The following is a 19,455-nucleotide window of genomic DNA, read 5'->3' as shown; positions in this document are numbered from 1 at the left end:
AAATGATATATGGCAAGTGACCAAATATTTTCTTTTATAAAATTCAAGTGATATGTGTGTGTGTGTGTGTGTGTCTCCTTTTTCCTGGAATTCACCAAATATTTAATATTTATTTTGTAGGGCTTATTCTTTACTATGTTTGATAATTTTCAAGATGATAAAAAAAGGTTAGTATTTTCTCAAACCCTTTTCCAATACCTTTGAAAGATCTTAATTACAATGAAATTCCGTTGCAAGGAATACCAATACAACGAAATAAATTTTCGGTCCCGATTCAAAATCCAATACATTGTTTGAATTCCGTTACAACGAACAAAATTTACGGTCCCTTGACGTTATTTGTAACGGGATTTCACTACATTACGAACCTAAAATCCAAATCCAAGTTGACATATAGCATTATACATCATTGAAAAGCAAATTTAAGAAGCTTGCTTCAACTGCAAGATATCCAAATTGTATATTTCAGTCAGAAAAATTGTTCTAACAATAACTTTCCAACTTTACACGATTCGGCTGTCGGATAGCTGTAAGTTTGATTTAATATATGTTTGTGAACTTTTTCTGTTATTAATGTAGCAGAGTCAAAACATTGTTCAAGATTAATTGATACGCACATAAAACAACTAATCCTAATATAGATAGATTACTTTGTAAAAAAAAGCTACAAATTCGCAAGTTACATAAAACAAGTACTATTTAATAATAATCAATTGGAATCAAATGTTTTAAGCTATTGTTTTTATCCAATGCATAACTTACGGGGGGGGGGGGTTCCAAACTTTTCCCATTCACGGCACGCTTTGAAGAATTAAAATTCATTCACGGCACCCTAGTGAGCAATACAATTCATACATTTCTCTTCATTGTTCCAATCAGGGGCGGATACAGGATTTCATTTTAAGGGGGTCATGTTCAAGAACGTAGTCTTACGTACAAAAATTTTCTACTACGAACAACACCCCCTCCCCTCGTAAAAACTCTTCAAATATACTAACAAACATAATTGAAACAATAAAAGCTCTTCAAATATGCTTCCAAAAATCATCGAAAACATTGATAAAAAATCATTTTAACAGTTTTCTTATAAAATAATATTTCAGTTTTAGAATGTAAGCCGAAAATTTTCGGAAACGACAACTCAACGTTTTCTGAAATTTCGGATCACAAAACCCCTGGTTGATTAAATATTTGCATAATACTAGACTAAGATGGATACTAAGATGGACTAATTCTAGATAAGACTAATACTAAGATGGATTTATAATCCATCTTAGATTATAAATTTGAATGATACTCGACACATACATCTTACATGAAATACATCTCTAGCTCAATCAATTCCAGCCAAGGATTGCAGTTTCGTGCTTATTAGCTCTCAGTAAGTTACAACCTGAAATAATACGAAATTTGTTTGAATTGCGTGAGATGATCCGAGTAAGTTAATGCAAATGCTAAAAAAGTATAGGAGAATATGTGTGGAGCAAATTAAAATAGTTAGTGCCGATTTACACGGTTCCCGCTTTCGGACATGTGACGTCATTTTGAGCTCGAAAACCAGTTTTCGCGCCTCCAAAACCTGCCTGACTTCGTCGGGAATGGGTTGTGGATCGTCCACAACTCCAAGTCAGAAAAGCGAAGTCCGACGTGCAGTGATTGGCTATTGATGTCACATGCTTTCGTTTCTATAGTAACAATAAACCTTCCAAAATCAGGGGAAAGGTAGCCATCTTTGTCTCTTGTCTACGGCACTGATTTCGATGAAGTAAATTTCAAAGTGCAACTTCGAAATTGAACAACTACGTAAATCGTTGATAATCGCTAGAAACAAATGAGCCTCTTTTTTTATGAAGGACCATCATGCACTGGAAAAAAAAAGCGATTTTACACATGCTAGGAACTGCAGCGAGCATCTATACGAATTAGCTGGGTAATTCTTATCGGCAGGATCATTTCTGTATATTCTGTCATAAAAATTATCTTGCTGGCAAAAAGAAGATATTATAATTTTATTCCTGCTTATGGAGGCAATGAGAAGATTTACTAGATTTTCAATGTTACTCCTAAAACCTTTTCAAGTAAGTATCATTGTGATTGTTTATCATACAAATACTTTGTGATATTACTTACACCTAGTATGTAATAAAAATTTAGACATTATTGTTTTCATTAGTAGCTAAAAGTGTTTAAACAATGTTTTATGCAATATTGTAATAGCTTCATTTCATAACAAATGAAATCTTTAAATAATAATCAACAAAAAATGTTGTGAAGTTTGTTTCTTAGCAACTTCCAAGTATAGTACGTATTCTCAATTATGAGACTGCTTATAGTTCAACGGATTCTTATATATTTACTGTGTTTTATTCTTGGGCATAATTGTGCGTAACTTATTATGGGACATAATATTATGTGCTAGTTATTGTAAAAAAATATTCACGACAAATTGTTATGTGCTGAAACAGTTCATGATTTGGCTGGGCTGAAGCTCTGTTCCACTCCTATTTTTAATCATTGCTCAATTGTACTTAATGTTAAAACAACAACAAATTTTGGCAAAATATTCAGTATTCAGCTGAAGATGAGAATAGAATTTTAACTGAATGTTCAGTATTCAGTGCATCCATAGTTTTCGGTTTATGCGGTCTTCTATTAAAAATCAGAGTTTACGGAAAAAAAAGACAGGTATAAATTTTACATTTAATGATAATGATAAAACTAAATACAATGTGTACAAGTTAATTACAACTTTTTATTTAATTTCCTGATAAATGGTTTTCATGAGCATTCAACAGGAGTTGAAAAGAAAGTTATTATTCATTAGTTGGGTACATAATAAGAATATTAAATGCAAAAATTTTGTTCGATATCTTTCTTTCCAAAGTTATATCAACATTGGAAAAGGATAGGCATTACTTGCGAGTGCCAAACTAGAGTGAAAGGTGGGTGGAAGAAAGGAAAACAATCTCAATGCATGTTACGCATGTTCATTTTAAGCTATATTTATCTGATATTTTTCTGTTTATATACGGGAGGGGGTATCTTCAAGGGTTTTTTTCCCTTGCCATCATTGAATAAAAACTAACCATAAACATCTTTCATCTGACTAAAATTTCAATGTTTAAAATACTTTCCTCTCACATCCTTCACAATTAAACCTCTGGTTTTGCTAATCAACTTTAGCTGAGGGTAAAATATTTATCTTCGTGTTTGTTGTTTCTATATTCAATTCCTTTGGTCTTGCAAGTAGCGAGAGTCGAAAAAAAATAATAATAATAATTTGAATTTTGACATTTTGAATTCAAATTATGTTTTTCGCAATCACGAGTGTGTATGTAGGGGTGTGTGTTTGTGTCCAGGCATGAGTGTGGGTATGTGTGTGAATGTGTGCAAGTGTGTATATGTCTGTGTGCAGGCATGAGTGTATGGGTGTGTGTGTATAGTCTGTCTGTGTGTGCGTGGTGTCTGTGTGCACGCATGAGTGTATGGGTATTTATGTGTGCGTGTAGTTGTGTATGTATGACATGGATGCAACCTGGAGACGGTTTTCGCTAGGGGAGCAGCATCGTGAAGAGCCGGTCGACGGTGATGCTGCAGAGGGTGCTGGTGGGAAAATAAAATCATAGGACATCAAAACAGTCAAATGAAAGCAATAAGCAATCATGATTGCTCAAAAAAAACCGTAAAGATACACTTCTGAACATTTCTATGGTGCAGACTGCGTCATGACCCCCCAGTAACTTCCCATCCATAGTCACTTCTTTGACCACCAGACAAGGCGGTCGGTAAAACTAGCATTTGTAAAAACCCCAACTGGATTTTTAAAGGAGCACCTGGATTTTTTCAGGTAACTTTTAAATTGTGGTTTCTTTCAAAATTTAAACTGATTATTTTTCAATTAAATCATGGAAAAAGTTAAATAAACAATAAAAGTAAAATCTATATATCTAAACAAAATATGATGTATGTTAGTGATTGTGTGTGCTATGTCCTTATACAAATCCACAATTAGGGCCAGATTTTTGCCAAATTTGTCACAAAGGTCCTGAGAATTTACATGAGGGGTTTCACCCCACGGTGAACAACCATGGGAGGGGGGGTTCCTTACACAAATACAGTTTATCAAATCTTGTGCAGAGGCAGTGGCGTTGCTACATTTTCTGCCGCCCGGGGCAATTCCTCAATTTGCCGCCCTTTGGTTGAGAAACAGTCAAAAGTATTTAAAGGAAAAATAAGAACTTAATTACAAAGAAAAATAAAGAATATGCTCTATTCAGGAAAAATTTCTAAATTAGCCCTAAGAATGCATTTTAACCTTTTGGTGACACCAGGCAGGAGCTTAGAGGCCGACGCTCTGCACAGGAAATTTTCCTAATTTAAAGATCTAGGTATGCAATTTTATGGTTTCTTTGGTCTTGTCAAAGGGGGGTAATGACATCCTTTCGGATCCGTGCTGGGGTGCCTGCCTTAATGTTGAAAAACTCGGAAATTGCCGCTTTCCTAGATCCAATACTGCTATATTACAGAATTTGAGTGGTTTTCTTTTTCACTGATACAGGGTGATAAGATTAATGAGCCCTATAAGTTCGATTAACCATACTGATTCATGAGAAGGAAAAGTTCTGCATCGAAAATCATTACTTTCCATTTGAATGTGAAAGGTTTACTTAGAAATCAATTCCCTAATTAAAAACCTTCTGCTTTAATGAATGTCTCAGTTTGAAACTCGCTGTTTATAGGAATTTTACTGATATAAAGCAGTAAGATTAGTCGCAGTTATTATTTGAGTTGTGAGTAAGTACTTTATAAGATAAACATAAAACTAATTCTGGTCTGAATAAAAGTTTTGTAATAAGTGACAAATTAAAGCAATTTCTGAAACAGATAATGCTACCCCAAACATGAGCAATTAATTGCCCACCATTTCAGACCCCTCTTTTCTTACTCTTGTTGTAACTTTCCTCAAAAAATAGTTTTTTTTTTAATAAGGTAGTTTTTGAGTAACTTTCTTAAAATCAAGTGCTAGTTTCATATTATAACGAAAAAAATTTTTTTTTTGCCTCCAGTAATGGATCAGAAGCATGATTTCCCTATTGGCAAATGTTGAACTTTTTTCACATCAAGAGCATGAAATTGCCACCCCCCTCCCCCCAACAAAATGCTGCCCGGGGCGGACCAACCCCTCCGCCCCACCTTAGTTACGCCACTGTGCATAGCTTGTGCAATGCTTAGGAATACACATAGGAGGGTATTCGTCTACCTATGGGGGAGAAAGCCCCATAAGGAGTTTTCCTTATACAGCTCCATAACTTACAACAGATCTTTGCAAAATTTGGCGTCTTTTTGCGATTTTTAATTTGTGGTAATTCCTCTGCTTCATGTTATCATACATAAAAAATAGTTTGCTCATTTGTATATTATTTAGATGTGCGTAACATTTACTGTGAAAGACAAACATCCGTTTTACAGCCAGAAATGGACGAATCTATTATTTTTTATCGATGCCAGCTTTTGCAGAAGCAGATTCTCATTCAAATGAGCGGAATATGGGCACCAAATTTTTACTTTTCCCCCCTTATTCACATAGGTTCGTCTTATCTGGACGTATAAAATTCCATGCAATCCATGGTTGGACAATATGTACTTCGGAAAATAATTTAGGTTAACTTTTTAGTTCCGAAAAGTAATGACTTGACCATAATTATTCAATTCCCCTCCCCCTCCCTTTATTTCTTTTGCTAGTTGTGTATTAAAAAAAAAACTTTGGAAGGACTACATATTTGTTTTAGATATTAAATTCAATGCCTCTTGTAACGGTTCCGTATTCTTGTAACGGCTGCATATTAGCCATTTCCCATTTTTCAAAAAAGTACTTATCAGACTAAAGTAAGCAATAATTATTTCAATCAAATTCCAAGATGTTTTTTTTTAATTGTTGGGGGGAAATGCTTTGATTAACTGAAAATGGCCATCTTTTTTTATCAACAGCTCAATGCAAGGTTTCCAAGAGAAAAAGCCATAATTCAAAAGTCAATTCCGATCACCCCTCCCTTACATCACCCTTACTCGAAACAACTTCGAGATGAAGAGATAACTAACTCCTACTCAAAGGTAAAAACGTACACTGTGTTCCAAAATGAAATATATATATACATTGCTTTCCTTTTGATACATCAAATAAATGCCAAACGCATTTTTTCAATACTGCATTTGTCTATAAAACCTCACCCTAGGAGTTTACTAGAATTTTCTCGAACGTTAATGCATAAAGGCGCTCAAAAGACATTTGCACGATGGCGCCGATCAGGCTTGGTGCGGGCCTGCATACACGTAGATTTGCACATGTGTTAAATGTAGCCTCCCCCCCCCCCCCCCGAAAAAATATTTTCACCAGAACACCACTGTTAGTATTATTCCACAATAACATGCAAAGCAGTTCTAAAAAATATACATTTTGATACATCACTACAAGCATTTTACTATACAGTGAAACCTCTCCGAGAAGCCACCCCTTCGTTCAGTGAAAATGTGGACACAGAAGGGGTGGCCATACTTAAGAGTTTTCATTATTGAACTCGAGCTGTACTATGAATTATATAATTCAACATTTTTTAATGATGTTTCAAGAAAATAAAGGGGTCAACATACACAGGTTTCACTGTATCACTAAATGAAAAAATGCTCCTCATCGAGTTCTGAAAATGTAATAGCAATAACACAGCAAAAATTATCAACTGTTGTTTTCCGAGCGGCTATCAGAAAGAAAAACTTTTGCACACTGAGAACAGTGGTGTTCCCATAGGGTATATTCCATGTATGCCGTATATTCTCAAATATTTTTTAGACATATAGCATATACCTTCAAGTTTCAAAAATTTCCATATAAAGACATATTATGTATATCGTTGCCTCAGAGCAACACTAAGACATCTAATCCCCGAAATAACACTAAGATATCCTACTGTTGCTCTGAGGCAACGATTTGATCGCATACAAATATTGTGCGTAATGGAATACTGGGAGTATACCCTCAGAAAAATAGATGGGAACATCACTGTATGAGAATAATTTGCACAAGCCAAAAACCTTATTTTTGAAATTGATTAAATAAGCAAATAAATATATGTTTCTTTGCATAGAACATACACCATTCTATTTTTTAATTTAATCTTTGAATTTCAGGCGGGGGGGGGGGGGGGGCGGGAGGGAATGCTTGTTCGATGAACCCAGAATTATCTTCTATTATTTTTTTAGCCTGGCTTAATTGTGCACATGTTATGTATTGAATATGCACAGATTTAAAAAAAAAAAAACAGCGGTAAACCATTACCGCGAAACACGGGAAAGCACTGTTTGGCAAATTTAGAATTTTTTACTTCTATTTTTTAGCGTGGCTCAAAAAAGATTAAAAAATAAATCAGCGCTATCCAAGACATGTTTTCTAAAAAATAAACCTTCAACATTTACGGAAAACACTTCAATTCTTTAACAATTAAAAAAAAATAGTAGGAAATAACAGAAGATTCAACGGAAACGAATATAAACAAACAGGAGCAGACGCCCTGTCAAAACACCGAACGGGTTACGAAATTTGCATACGCTTCCCGCTTTCCGCCTTCGTGTAACGAGTTTGCACATTCGAGGAAAACCTGACCGGAGAACAATAGGTCAACCGCGGCACTCCAAAGAAATTGTCCACCTTTTGATCTAACCGCGCACTTGGCGTTAGGCTTGTATATCTGGCGATTAGATTATTGGCAGGGTATTCATGTTTTTCCGGAAGGAAGCCATTTTTTTTACGTTCGAGCGGTTTTTGGTGGAGGTATGTGGTTTTGAATTTTCCGACGTTTGTATCATTATTTTTTAAAATTGATCAATCATTAACCATAATAGTTTCAGTTTGTAGATATTTATTGTGTATTATTTATATTTCTTGTTGGCTAGAAAATATATATTGAATCTTTAATGTATTCATTCCAATATTTAAGTCGTTTAATACCTTATCATTCGCATTTGAGATTATTAATTTTGTATTTTAAGTAGACTGATCAATGCAAAGTACGCTGGTTATTTTTGCTTGTGCATAATATTAAACATTATATTTGTAAGGTAATATTTAATTTTGCATCAACGGTGTTCGGGCTAAATGGTTGTTTTACTGTGTTTTGTATAATTATATACGAAGTATGTTATTTTTGTTTTAACTATTATATTGGGCCGGTCTGTTTGTAATGTTAGCTACAAGCATTGCAGCAGAGATTTTTGAGCAGGCTAATTAGTAAAATTGAAAACTAATATCAAACAAAATGGAGCATCTTCCGAGGTGGATTTTATGACTTCTTGTATTCATGACATTACGATTCTACAGGCATATAACTCGATGCGTTTTTACGCTAAGTATGTTTTAATGTGGTAAAAGTAAGTTAAATGCTGTGTTTTCTCCTCTGCTTTGCAAATCGTCAACAAGTGATTTGTTTTCATGTAATAATTTCAAATCTTCCTAGGGTGAAAACGTCCTGCCATCTAAGAAGGGACAGGGGTTTTGAGAGCCCCTGATAATCTGTATAATTTTAAAAACAATATTTGATTTATGGAATTATATGATGACAAGGTGTATTTTGGGCTAGTGCATTCCTCAATGGATAGAGCCTCTATTCTGTTAGCTACAGGGTTGGCAAGTTTCTGCAGAGGCGGTTAAAACCACTGGTAGAAACCGGTTAAACCGGCATGGCGAAAACCACTTTCTGCCACAGTTGTGGCAGAAACTGGCAAAAACTCACAAAATAAAAAATAAATGAATTATTGACATGCAATACGAATTGTATGGAAAAAATAATTATTAACCAAAGCACATTTTAATTATATTACCACAATTTAAAATCAAATATTACATTGTTTGGACCCTGCAGTTGCTTCTTCGAAAAGGTTATTTCTAAAATCTAAACAGTTTCTCAATCTAATATGTACAAATGAGAAACTTTAGAATATTCCTGCAACAGAAGAGCTAGAAGGCAATGCATGAAGGAACAAGCAATGTTTGAAACTTTCATCTATTGTTTTTTTTTTTTTTTTAACTGGTCCACCATGTAGTAACTGGGGTAGTGGAAGAAATTCGACTGGAAAATAAGTTTCGAGAAATAGGGCCAATTTGTTTTGCAAAGCTGTGACATTAGGTACAAAATCTATGTTAATATTGGCAAGTAAAATTCTGGCACTTTCTTCTTGAAGCACGTGATAATTTCGATCACAAACAATTTAGATGAAGCATATAAGTGAGCAAATTAAAATCAGAAATGCCTTTTAATTTTGTATGTCGCTCCTCTTTCCTGAGCACCTATATGATTTTTCGTCCTTTGTTAAATTAATCCAAACATTATGAGCATCTGCAAATGAAAAGTTCCCTTCTCGAACTAAATCAAGGGCATTAGCATAGAATTTTATTTTTTTTTAAATGATGAAATGAAGTTTCATTTTTTAGTTTACTTAAACAAATATTTGGCAATCACTTAAGTAATTGAAGATGCTTTTAAGTTTTTGCCAGTTTCTGCCGGTTTTTACCGGATACAACCAGTTTCTGCCACTGGCACGGCAAAAACTAGTTTCTGCCGGCAGAAAGCCAACCCTGGGTAGTTACTACTAAGATGAAAATTTGACAATTTGTCAAAGTAGTTTGAAATAGATAACTAATTGTCCCCAATGCATGCAGTTGATGTTAATCATATTCTTTCTTTAAATCACCTTTTTTTTTTGCAGAAAACCTAAGCATCCCATCTTCAACGATGGTTCCTCTACAAAGCGGGTATTTTTCCTATAAAACTGGGCTTTGAACCCAGTATCTTTCTGCTTTACATATTTCCTTCTTTGCAGTCTCCCTGTGAATCGACTGGACTGCCCTCAATTTGAGCAATCTGAAGATAGAAAAGGTTGACAAATTTCCTTGATATCTTTCCATTGAAAGAGTCTTGTTGAACAAGGTGGCAAGGGTAAGTTATCTACATGTCATTTTAAAATTGTTGTTATAAGTTGTTTAAAATGCATTTATATGATCTATTCAGTGTGCTCTTTTTTTTTCTCACTCATTTTCTGAAAAAAATATTGTCTCCCCAAAAAAACTGCTTGTGTCAAGGCCTGAAAAGCACCTATAATGTTCTGGTCTCAATCAAGGTTTCCACTATGGTCACATTTTTTGAAAAATGCGAAAATACTATTTAAATTGCAAAAATGAACAAGGCATTTTTTCTTTTTTTTTTTTTTTTTTTTTTTTGCTCTAATATAATAAGAAAAAGAAGGGGCAATTTTCAAGTCTATATTATTCTATATTAGAAATTGTGCGGTCAAGTGGTTTGGCAAGGATCATATTTTATTTCCTTCGGGAAGGTAAAAACGTATAAGGATGAGCTGTTTTTACTTGTTTTACATAGAATGAATAGTGTAAAATATAATAAAAGTATCGCACTGTGTATTGCATGTCTTATTTTTAATTAGTATTTCATTGTATACATAAAATATTTATCGAAAAACATTCAGTCTAGAATCCTTTTAGTAAATATTTTTTTACACTTAAAGGTTTTTTTAAAAAAATAACGATTCCAGCGATGTAAGATTTGTTATTTTATTATTTTGAAAATCGAAATGGAATTTTACGTAAGATAAGGAGGGGGTGAAAAATCGTTCGACCCCCCCCCTCCCCATGTAAGGGTAGGTAAGTTGCCAAAATCATCCTTAGGTAATCAATGAATGGCCTCTAGATATTCAAACTGACTAACCCGGAATCCATAAAACCCTAAATTAGTTTTTCGTCGACGAGAAAGGTATGTACTTTAATGTTTCAAATAGCCGAATTAAACATGAGTTACAAATTAGGAAGATGCAAAATCTATTTTCTGTTCTGAAATTACCTCCAATAGTGAATTTCCAATAGAAAATTATTTTGAGACTTTTTTTTTTCAAAAAATAAGATGTTCCATTGAAAGTGGTACTTTAAAATGGAAAATCTCGCAAAAATTGCGGAAAACGAACCCATAGTAAGCTTATTGGATGTGCAGTGGGAAGTACTTGCCCACAAAATGGCGGACAATCGTTGGTTGAAAAGGAATCACTTTTCTACCACATGGACATCCATCTAGTTAAGCGAACCGGTTCCCATGTCCATGTTTTCCTCCCTTCTCTCTTAAGATTCGCGGCGGTCCCGCCTCAGTGGTCGAGTGGTCTAAGCGATTCTTTCTCACACTTCCGATTCCGAGTCACAACTGTATTTATGTCGAGGACTGCATACTAAGTGCCTTGCTTCCATTATTTTTTATACCGATAGATGGCAGCACCATCACCGGATCGAACAGTTAATGAGAATTTAGAACTAATCCAGGAGCTAATAGCTACCTGGTACTAGCACCCCCAGAGGTATCGTTTCACTTGGAGGACATTGAGACCACGAGCCTATTTAACCTCGCCCAGTCCCTTTTAATGACGACAGTGGGTCTTCGACCATCGAAGTTCGAACTCGGGACCCTCCGGCCCCGAATCTGACACTCTATCGATCTGGCTTTTCTCACACTTGAGGCGGTGGGTTCAACTCCCACCCTCGCTCCGCATGTACTTCCCCCTCTTTCTGATGTAAATTCTTTCATGTGTTGTTTATATGTAATCTATTGAAATAAAAAATATATCATGCGTAAGGAGGAGCAAGACACTCAGATTGTAGTCCTCATCAAAATAAACCCGTGCAATAAGCACCAAAAGAAAGAAAGTCTACTAATTCGATTTTCATCTCTAACATGTTGCATTTGTTTTTGTCGTGATTCTGGAGACTGAGTTTTGCGTTATGTACTTTCTTGTCTACCTTTTTTAGTTTTGCGAGATAGATTTGACTGACGACGTTTCCTAGCTCGCGTCAGCATGAGTTATACAGGCTGTTTTTGCTGAAGGTCATGCACATGTAGCTTTAAGCCGAGTTAGGCCCCTAGAAGCAGGACTTGATTGCTGAATAGGCCAACTAGGCCCGGGCTTGGGGCTCCCGATATTTAGGGGCCCCTAAATGTCTGAAATTACTTTAGTCTTGCTAAAATTTATTCAGCCGACGGCTAATGCTATAAAGTTTGAATACAGGGGCCCCCAAAAAAGCATTTGGCCTAGGACCCCTCGATATTTTAATCGGGCCCTGCCTAGAGGGACTAATTATCAGTAGTTTAGACCACCGCAAGTTACTTAATAAACCTCAAGATACAAACTCTCTCAATAAAATGACAAGATTGAGAAGTGTATCCTCTTATAATCATCTAAGTCAATGAAAATTAACTAAAAAGTGTAAAATAAAAAAGAAATATTTAAAAAAAAAAGACCCCGACTGCATAAAAACCTGCATAAAAAAGAAAAATGTATAAGCCCGGTAGTTAAGAATGTTATTAAGTACTTCTAATAATTACACCATTGAAATAGTTTTATAATTGTACACAGATAAGACTAATCATAAATTCAAAAGCAGAAGAGAAGGATCAACAGTCGGAGCCCATTCAAATTTTACGGAATTCCTTGAATCAGAAAGAAATGGGCCCCCACTGTTGATCCTTCTCTTCTGCTTTTGAATTTATGATTTGTCTTACCTGTGTACGGTTATAAAACTATTTCAATGGTGTAGTTATTCAGTAGTACTTAATAACATTCTAAACTACTGGGCTTATGCATTTTTCTTTTTAGTTTTTTTGGTTTTTACGCAGTCAGGTTTTTTGTTTGTATTTAATAACTTCTGAATTCGCTGGAAAAGCAGTGGCAACTCTTGTCATCTAAATGTACATACATGCAGTATATTTCATTTTAAGATATAGCTTGGAAACTACTTCACGTTTTCTTTTGTATTGATACCAAGACCTTTACAATGATTGAGAGAGCAGGCAGGTGTCATACTGGTCTAAGTAGAAGAGAACATACACCCTCTCTGACTGCCTGTTAGCACAGAAAAGATTTGTGCTTGGTTCCACAAATCAAGATTTGCATCAAAGAAAGGAAGAATGCTCTGGACGGGCAAAAAAGTTCTCTAAACAATCTGGTTACTTTTACTTTTCACATCCTTTCTACTGCAAATCGAAGGGATTAGAAATTCCCTTGGGAATAAGAGGGTATTGGAATGCTCACTCTTGATGAAGATCATCTTTAGTCACCATTTCATATTGACGCTGAAAATTTACTTAAATTTGAATCTTGTATAAGCTTCAATACGTGCGATAGTAAATTCTTGAAATATATCGAAACCTTTTGAAAATCATGTCAAAAAGAGTGAATGCTAATTTACATGTATGTGTTGGATGGATGACTATTTTTAATAACCTTGGTTACTTCGCGCTTTCTGATAATACGTGCTTTTTCTTTGTCCCCCGAAAAGCACGATATAACAAGGGGTAACTGTAATATCAAATTGAGTGATAAACAAGCCAGGGAAAAAAATCTTGATGAAGAAATGAAGACTGGTGTCGAAGGGATACTATGTGGGCCTTGCTTCCGGTTTCTGGCATGTAAACATATTGTTGAAAACAGTTATATTTGTACTGGTGAAAAAGATGTATTGAGTCATAATTATATAATTTATTACTCTGCAGCTCTCAGGGTTGGCAAGTTTCTGCCGAAGCGGTTAAAACCACTGGTAGAAACCGGTTAAAACCGGCATGGCAAAAACCACTTTCTGCCACATTTGTGGCAGAAACTGGCAAAAACTCACAAAATGACAAAAAATTAATTACTGACATACAATAGAAAATGCATGGAAAAACATAATTAGTTGTAAACCCCAAAGCATACTTTAATTACAATATCTTCTCAGTTAAAGCTTAAATGTGACATTGTCTTAACTCTGCTGTTGGCTCTTAGAAAAGGTGTTTTCTATAATCTAAACAGTTTCTCAATTTAACGTGCACAAATAAGAAATTTTAGAATAGTCTTGCTACAGAAGAGCTAGGAGGCAATGCACCAAGGAACAAGCAATGTTTGTGAAACTTTCATCTAGTGCATATTTTTCTAAACTGGTCTACCATGCAGTAACTATAAAAATGGTACAAATTTGACTGGAAAAATAAGTTTCGAGAAATAGGGTCAATTTATTTTGCAAAGCTATGACATAAGGGCAAAATATCGTACAATAATATTGGCAAGTAAAATTCGGGCACTTTCTTCTTGAAGCACACGATAATTTCAATCACAAGCAATTTAGATGAAGCTTACATAAGCATTCAAATTACAATCAGTAATGCCTGTTTAATTCTGTATGTCACTCCTCTTTCCTGAGCACCCGAATTATTTCTCGTCCTTTCTAATATTAATCCAAATTTTTCGGGCATCTGCAATTGATGAAAAGTTCCCTTTCTGAACTAAATTAAGGGCACTAGCATAGGATTTTATTTTTTTAAATGATGAAATAAAGTTTAATTTCTTAGTTGACTTAAACATCATTTAATAATTACTTTAGTTATTAAAGACGCTTTTAAGTTTTTGCCGGTTTTTACCAGTTTCTGCCGGTTTTTACCGGTTATAACCAGTTTCTGCCACTGGCACGGCAAAAACTAGTTTCTGACGGCAGAAAGCCAACCCTGGCAGCTCTACAATCTGTGGAAACTTTGTTAGATGCTATAAGTTGAAAAAAAAATTGATTATGGTGACACTGCTGGGCCCATGCAATCTGTTTATTTGTTTTGAAATATCTATACAAACAATTGTATTGTTTTCATATGCTCCTGTAGTAATTATATTTTAATCTTTTCTTTTCCGATTTTTAGTCTGGAAAAACATTAAATGATAATGCATTTATTGGTCATACAGTTACATATTTTGAAAATGCATGTGCTTATAAATTCTAAAGAACTATCCTAGAACTTTTCCTTTTTTCCCCCGAGTTTGTTTATTTGTATTAACTGTACTTATTCTATATTTTGTAGGTTTTAGTTCTTTGAAAAGTACTGCTCCTGGACCCCTACCCCTCCAACAGTTGATGTTACCAGTTGTATGTTTTGAAGATGCTTGTGCTCTATCTGGATATCTCCTCAAAAATTGAAGATTTGAACAGACTATTTCACTTTACTACTAATTCTGAATGATGTGTTGCTCTGTTTTGTCTAATATTAGCAATGTGGTGTGCTAGGCTTTTCGAGTGGAATGATAATTCAATTACTCAGTGTATTAAGATTCTAAAATGTACTTTAACTTGAGAATCTTGTGAGATTCATTTTATGTATTCTTATATCAACTACTTTTAAATTTTTATTGTTATAAAAAAGATGTATTGAAATCATGGACTATGAATGTACCTGTAAAATGCATATAAAACTCTTATTCACAAAACTTTGTTTGGATTATGTCTATATTTTTAACTTTAAAGTAAACATCTCCATGTAATTTTAGAAAGTTTCTACTTCTACATCAGAAATAATTTTGATCCCTATGCATTATGTGATATATTGCCGTATCTGAGAGGATATTCAATTTTATTTGATACCAGGGAATTAACTTATTCCATTCAAATTTTGGAAATGAAAATTCAGCAAGAAAAAAAGATGTCTAGTGCAAAGAGTTAAATATGTAAATAAATAATGAAAATATACAGCTGAAAGTCTGAAGTTATGAAAACTGCTGCTAATGAATTATCAAATTTGTACTTTATTTGTTAAAAACAAATCAATCATTTTGAAGCAGATAAATTGGCTATTTATTATTCAGTCAGAATAAAGTGCGACAGTGAACAACGTCTATCATGAAATTTTAAGGTTGTAATGAAGAGAGATGGTTATGAAAAAATTAACATTTTAGTCCTCTCTTAAAAAATAAAAATATATGTATAATTTTGTTCACAATACAATTAAGACCTAAATCAGAATATTATTAAAACAATTTTAATAATTCTCAATCAAGAACTCCAAATATACTTGTACATGAAGAATATTATTATTATTATATTTTTTCTCTGCAATTTTGGAAAATCAAAAATAGAAAATTTTAGGATATTTTAATTATTCAAGTTACCTGTACTTTAATATGGGTTAAACTATTTTTACTTTCTACTATATCTAATATATAGAAGAAAGTTGAATTCGTGCAAATTTTCAAATTTTGATGGATTTGAACGTTTTGAGGTGTGCTGAGTAGTGTTTGTGTGTGTGTCACGTATGTGTGTGACCAGTTTTTTGTGGCCGCTCTACAGCAAAAACTACCACATGAAATCGAACAAAATTTGGTACACATATGTGCCTCAATGTGAACTTCTGCCCATTGGTTTTTGGCGTGAATTCCTCGAAGGGGGGTGGAGCAATGGGACGTTTCTTGAGTTATGCGTGCCTGCTATTACCCAAGAAGTAACAGGCGTAATCAAATAAATATTGGTCCGTATGTTGCCCCTAACAGGAGCAGGTGCTGATATCTGAAACGGGGGTTGAGCTATAGAACGTTTTTTGTCTTCAATTGTGACTGCTGTATCTCAAGAAATAATGAACGGAATCAAACAAAAATTTATTGACAGGTAGCCCTTAGAAGGTATAAGAGCTGATTTTATTTTGGTGTCAACAACTGAAAAGGGGGTGGGGTAATCGAACATTCTTTTTTTCTATTGTGAGTGCCATATCTCAAGAAGTAATGTTACATTCTGCATGAAATTCGGAATAAATGTGAATTCATATGAAGCAGGCATTGGTTCAATTTTCACGCCAATCGCTCCAAGAGGTGCTGGGGTTTTTTTTTTTTTTTTTTTTTGCGAATAAAAATAACTTTATGAATGCAACAATGAGAAAGATAAATCGTAATAAACTGTCGTCTGCGTATTTCTTGTGATTTTAATTGTATGGAAATGATTGGAAATGTTATCTCAAATTGATTTGAAACTTTTAACTGTTGCCATCTCGTGTTTGATAACAAATAAAATATTTGTAATTAATTCAAGCAATTCTTTTACAATAACCTTCAATTTTCACTCTTTGCTTTGATTTTGCAATAATTCAGACATTGGGATGGTTGTCAAGTTTTTGCATGTGTAATTTTGTTTTTGTTGGGAATATTGCTTCCTCGTCAAGAGTAGTGAGGGATCAGAATTATATGAAAGATATAGAAGAAAGTTTCGTGATAGCCACAACATACTAGTTTATAATGACACATACTAGTTACAGTTTGTTTCTCTTCAAATTTTTATTGTCCTGATAGCATAGTCAATTTGACATTGTTTCACTAATGAAAATTAACTGAAAGATCAAGTTTGTTCTTAGCTACATCCAGTAATGCAGGCCTACATCCACCTTCTAAAGGTGGGGGGGGGGGGGGGGTCCTTAACCTTTAAACCAAAGTCTGAGTTATTTTATTCATTTTTACTCTCCCCTTTATTCTGCTTTCAAAGCTTTTAACTAAGAGAACTAGCTTAATATTTGGATTCCTGTTTCAATGATGCATTGAATATTCTGAGGTAAAAAACATAAAGTAACATCTTGGTAAATATATATATATATGAAGCAAACTATTTTTGCAACCTCTGGCCACTCTCCTAATGTATAGCCCTAAAAGTACATTCATCAATGAAAAGCTCTTCTTTGAAAATAAGTTTTCCCCCTTATTTAATGCATACCTTCAGTAATTATTTGAAATAGACCCTGTTTTTTGAAGAAATATTTGAATGGGGTCCGGTTCCAATTGATTCGGATGATTGGAGTTCACTGAATTTTAAAAGATTTCATAATCATCTTTTTTTGTAGCAAAAAACTAGAAAGTTTTAGTTTTTCTGCTTTTTTTTTTTCTTTTTTTTTTTTTTCATTTTATTCTGCAATTCAGAAAATGTTGTACCAGCATTAACAGCTACAATCCTAAGCTTGAACACACATGACAATACAATAATAACTTTTTACTAAATTTTACAAAAACAGACATTTGCTCTCTTCAAAAAACTTGAGTCATTTTAAAAAATATCTTTAATTTCATTTCAGTCATGGACATCCTTTAATTGCCTGTCCAATTATCCGAGTTCGGGCCCGACGGACTCGGGCAGTTATAATTCTATAGTATTTGTATACAGTCGAACCTTGATGATGCTTGTGTATCCCCGATTCACTATTTTGTGTCAATGTCTAGAGGCAATTGGTATAAAAAAAAACCTTGGGCAGGGGGGGGGGGGGGGGTTGGCTTGAAACTAACTCTTCATTTAAAGAACTAGACAACTAAATTTTAACGTCATAATTTATTGAATGACCTCTACAAAATACAGGACAAAGCCTTAAAATCCGAGACGGATGGCCACAGTGTGGTTTTCCTCCTTTCAATTCCAGGGCTGTGTCCAAGGGGGGGGATTTAGGGATTAAATCCCTCCCAGTGTGAAAAAAATAATAGAAAGTCAAATGAAGAAAAGTTCATATTTGACTTTTAGTTAACTTTTAATGTTGAAGTTAGGGTTCAGCAGTTAGGAAAAAAAATTCTCTGGGAAGTTTCCTGGCAATTTAGGAGTGTCCTCTTTTTATTGACTAAAATCATATTCTGTTAAAAGCAGTGATGGAGGAACCACTGAATGGGCTGTCAACACAAGTCATTTTTAATATTGCTTTTTATAAAAAGGCTATGATGACTTAGGCGGTTCACAAAAAGGGAAGAGTTGCTGCTATGAATGAATATGCATAGTAATTGTGCTTGGGTAATGTAAATAATTTGCATCTGCAACGAACCTTTTACTATTTAGTTTATTAAGCATTATTTTAGAATACCTGAAAACATGTGTCATAAAAGATTTTTTACTTATTGAAATTTAGTGCACAGTAAACAGGTTTGAAATCTAAACAAGCAGTAGAATGAGTAAATACTGAGGTTACTAGCGCAACCAGAATTTATCTTCTAGAAGGTGAATTTCATAAGGGTTCTGATATGTATATAGTATAACGGTCCTGACTTATATCCCCTCCCACCGCTACGCCCCTCATTGGGAACAGTGTAAAGAAATGAATTATTTGGCACTGTTGTGTTTTCCTGACAATGCAAGCAAGAATGAAAAACCATCGAAACCAAAAACCCTCCCTTAATGAAATCCTGGACACTAGCCTGTCCAATTCAAAACTCGAATTTAATTTTTATCAAATGACATGAGAAGAGTATAAAACGCACACTTATTAAGCAAATTCTTCTTTCTTCAAATACGTGAATCGATCAACACTATCATTTTCTATCGACGGTTTATTTTGAACTAGGAAAAGTTAAGCTGAAATCAGCCAAACAAAGTGAGACAAAAATGACTATAAGCGTTTACGGTATTTAAGACCTGACTATATATCCGAAAATGTAGAATGGAATTTCTATTCAATATATGAAACATTAAAAAAGTGATTGTATATGCGGGGTGACCTCGTATCGAAAGGGGGGGGGGGGGGCTAGGCGCAAACTGTTCAGTTGAGAGTTTACCTCTTTTTTATTTATTTATTTATTTTTTTATTTTTTTTTTATTTTTTTTTTTTTTTTTTTTGA

General features: G+C 34.2%; 1 long non-coding RNA gene across 1 annotated transcript; it reads left to right on the top strand.

The window, feature by feature from the left end:
• The first annotated feature begins 7,736 nt into the window (after nt 1-7,736).
• LOC129221381 (uncharacterized) lies at nt 7,737-15,043 on the top strand. The gene is made up of 3 exons (XR_008580506.1): nt 7,737-7,822; nt 9,754-9,983; nt 14,919-15,043. It is a non-coding gene; the product is annotated as an uncharacterized LOC129221381 (long non-coding RNA).
• The last annotated feature ends 4,412 nt before the right edge of the window (nt 15,044-19,455 follow it).

This window comes from Uloborus diversus, chromosome 4 (genome assembly GCF_026930045.1).
Source record: "Uloborus diversus isolate 005 chromosome 4, Udiv.v.3.1, whole genome shotgun sequence".
Taxonomy (NCBI): Eukaryota; Metazoa; Arthropoda; class Arachnida; order Araneae; family Uloboridae; genus Uloborus; species Uloborus diversus.
The sequence above is the reverse complement of the archived record's forward strand: the minus strand, read 5'-3'. Positions and strand labels throughout refer to the sequence as shown.